The sequence below is a fragment of the Suricata suricatta genome, chromosome 14 (genome assembly GCF_006229205.1).
Source record: "Suricata suricatta isolate VVHF042 chromosome 14, meerkat_22Aug2017_6uvM2_HiC, whole genome shotgun sequence".
Classification (NCBI taxonomy): domain Eukaryota; kingdom Metazoa; phylum Chordata; class Mammalia; order Carnivora; family Herpestidae; genus Suricata; species Suricata suricatta.
In genome coordinates this window covers 57,671,118-57,674,344 of record NC_043713.1, presented here as the reverse complement: position 1 = coordinate 57,674,344, position 3,227 = coordinate 57,671,118, and the positions used below count along the sequence as shown (strand labels likewise).

The following is a 3,227-nucleotide window of genomic DNA, read 5'->3' as shown; positions in this document are numbered from 1 at the left end:
AAAAACGAAAACCCTCTCACATGCATAAATGAAAGATTGCACACAAAGAACTCACATCTTTTCAAGCTGCAGTAGTAAATATTCTGCTACTATGTATTAAATACTGCATGCTTTGCCCAAGCTAAGATGAAACTACATCATAAATCAGTAAGCATTTTGCATTTTCTTTCGTTATCTACTCAAAGTCCTGCCTACTACACCACAGTCCTGCCTACTGCACCAAAGTCCTGCCTACTGCACCACATTTTTTTAAAAAATGCATTAAACTGGCATCTTTCTCCATACTTGTGCAAATGTATGCAAATGTGCATACTGATAATTCGTATCAAGATGATTGTTATGCATGTGACAGAAAAATTCACCACCTATTCTCAGAATGATACAATGATTGAATTAAAAGAATCCATCCTAGTCAAATGTAGAGTTCAAACTAATTCGAATAAACCTACTGAAAATAAAGCATTTTGCAAACTATCCTTTAAGAGACTTAAACAATTACAGGTGATTTAGGGCAAGTCAGAATGAAATTACTTTATCATCATCAAACTAAGCATACATTGTTGATTCTAAATGATTCTTAATGTTGAACAGTGCAACTTAATACATCAAGGCAAATCATTTACCTCAGACTAGAAGAATAACATGAAGAAGGAATCAAATGACACCCAAGGTCACCTCCTATTTCATCCTATCCCTCCTCCTTCCCAATCCTTTATCTCACCCTAGAGCGGAAGCACAGAGCAAAGACGGTATTTAAGTATAAGCCACATGTTCTCTCACATCAGAGGTGAGTAAACAACCACTCCCTAGGCCAATCCTTCCCCCTCAAATGAAAATAAGCCTCTTCTAAGAAAGCTTCCTAAAGGGCGAGGCTTCTTTCTTCATACTAGTTTTGCCTCTGTTATGGCACCTTATCAGCCTTTTATGTCTCCCTCACTAGTCTCGAAGTTCTTTAAGAGCAAAGATAAAACCTAACACAGTTTACTGTTTAACTGTATGCTTTCCCCATTAAACTACAAACTGTAAATCTTTTCCCTACCTTGTTTAGCACTCAATGCCCAAATATAAACTAGTAGCTTGAATCACTCATTGCTGAAAAGTCTTAAATATAGGGATGGCACAAAGCTTTCAGTAAGTGTTCACTAAGTAACTGGCCCATTGAATGCATAGTTTCTATATTCAATGAGACACTTTTTTTTTTTTTTTTTGGAGAGAGACTGAGAGGGAGAGTGTGAGTAGGAAAGGGTTAGAGAGAGGAGACACAGAGTCCAAAGCAGGCTCCAGGCTTGAGCTAGCTGTCAGCACAGAGCCCAACACGGGGCTTGAACTGTGAGATCATGTGAAATCATGCCCTGAGCAGAGGCTGGACGCTTAACCGACTGAGTCACCCACCCAGGCCCCCCAAAACACTTTTTTTAAAGTCAATTTTAAAAAGTGGTCACTGATGTCAAAACTTTTAAAGATGGTCCTTGTGAATTACTTTTATCCATAACAGAAGAACCACCTGTTCTATAACCATTACTAATAACTCTTCAATACCTACAATAAGTGAAATAAATGAATATTATTGTGCAGGGTTTTAGGTTATTTTTTTAGATTGTTCTCCACTATTACTAGGCTTTTAGTATGGCGAGGTACAACTTCTCTAGGGAGAAAAGGTCAAACTCTGTAAACATTTCCTGGCCTAAAATTGGTTATGTAAGGATTCTAAGTCCCTAATGGTAATACACATATGCTCATCCAGTAAAGGAAATTTGCTCTGTAAACTCAGTCAAAAAGTAAAAGCAAAAGTTTTAAGTTCTCAAAAGTTATATTATATACCATCATAGAGGTTTACATTAAATTCCTCCAACCAAAGATAATGTCTATCTTAAGTTAATTTCATGATTCCCCAAAGGTTTTTTCTTTCAGCTAAAGCTAAGTGAAACTATGCCACACATGAACTTGTTATAGTAAGACGCACTTAGTGCCCCTCAAAATATTTAAGAGTGGTCTCAAAACCAAACCCTTACTAGAACAAGCAGCTCACCTACATTTCCACTCACAGACATTTGCAAATGTACTAAAAAGCTTACAAAATAAGTAAGTTACACAATATTACCCTCATAATAGCAGAAAACAGTATTTTAAAATTCCTAAAACTATTCAAAACGTTTCCTACGAAAAACAATTGTTTTTTCTTTGGACTCACTTTTGTACAACAGTGAGGACTTCGTTTTAAGCAATGGAATGGCTACATATTTCACAAAAACTTGTTCATCATAACTACTGAAATTTAAATACAAGATAATGAATCATCCAAAAGGCGATTACCAATACACTTAAATGAAGACAGGAAGAAATCTGTTTTCCATTTTAGATCTCCACACGCTTTCAGTATTCCTAAAAAGAAACCAATTTAACTCTTTTCCCTACAGTACCCAAAGGAGCCAAAGAGCCTCTTAGATTATTCCTCAGGAATCACCAAAATCGATCTACTGATTTATCACAGGCATTGCTACAAAGTACATCAAGGAGACTCCAGAGCTGAGTAACACCTCATCAGCCCCCACATTAACCGCAAACGTAAAGGCAAAAGTCACCAAAACTTAAGATTCCGCAGTAAATGAGCTAAGTAAGTTAAAGAGCTAAACAAGAGCAGACAAACACCAGGACGGCCCTGCGCAGAAGGTGAGCTGAAATGTCACACCGGAGGACCAGGAAGACGTCTACTATTAACCTACTACAATCAATTCCAGGGCTGACGCATAGCTTTCCTGCCCGCACGCGCTTGGGTATCTGCCAACACAACCGGGTAAATCATAACCAGAGCACTTCATGGGCTTCTCCGCTTCCCTAGCGCTCCAGATACCTGACACGAGTTCTAAACAAGGTAAAAAGGCAGGCAGCAACCCCCTCTGCGAAGGCCGAGGACCGGTTCCACCCAGCCTCTGCTCGAGGCCGGGGGGTGGTTCTCCCTCGGAACCGAGTCCAGGGCCGCCGCACCGCTGCCTCGCCTCCCCTCCCACCGCTGCTGACAGCCGGCGCCGGCGACCGACTCGCGCTAGCCCCACAGCCCCCCTTCCCGCCGCAGACCAAAGCGCACGCGCTAAGGTCACCGCCCACCCACAACCTCCCAGACAACGCCCGACGGCCCTCGGGGTCCAAGGACAAGTGCCAGGCGCGGGCAGCCGCGCGGACAGCACCCGGGAGGCGCCCCCGCGGGACCGCAAGATGGCGGCGGCGGC

At 41.8% G+C, this 3,227-nt stretch overlaps 1 protein-coding gene across 1 annotated transcript in view; it reads right to left on the bottom strand.

Annotated features, from left to right (window-relative positions):
* The window catches only part of VAPA (VAMP associated protein A), a 38,236-nt gene that overhangs the window by 34,512 nt on the left and 497 nt on the right, over nt 1-3,227 (bottom strand). The gene's annotated exons all lie outside the window — the stretch shown is intronic.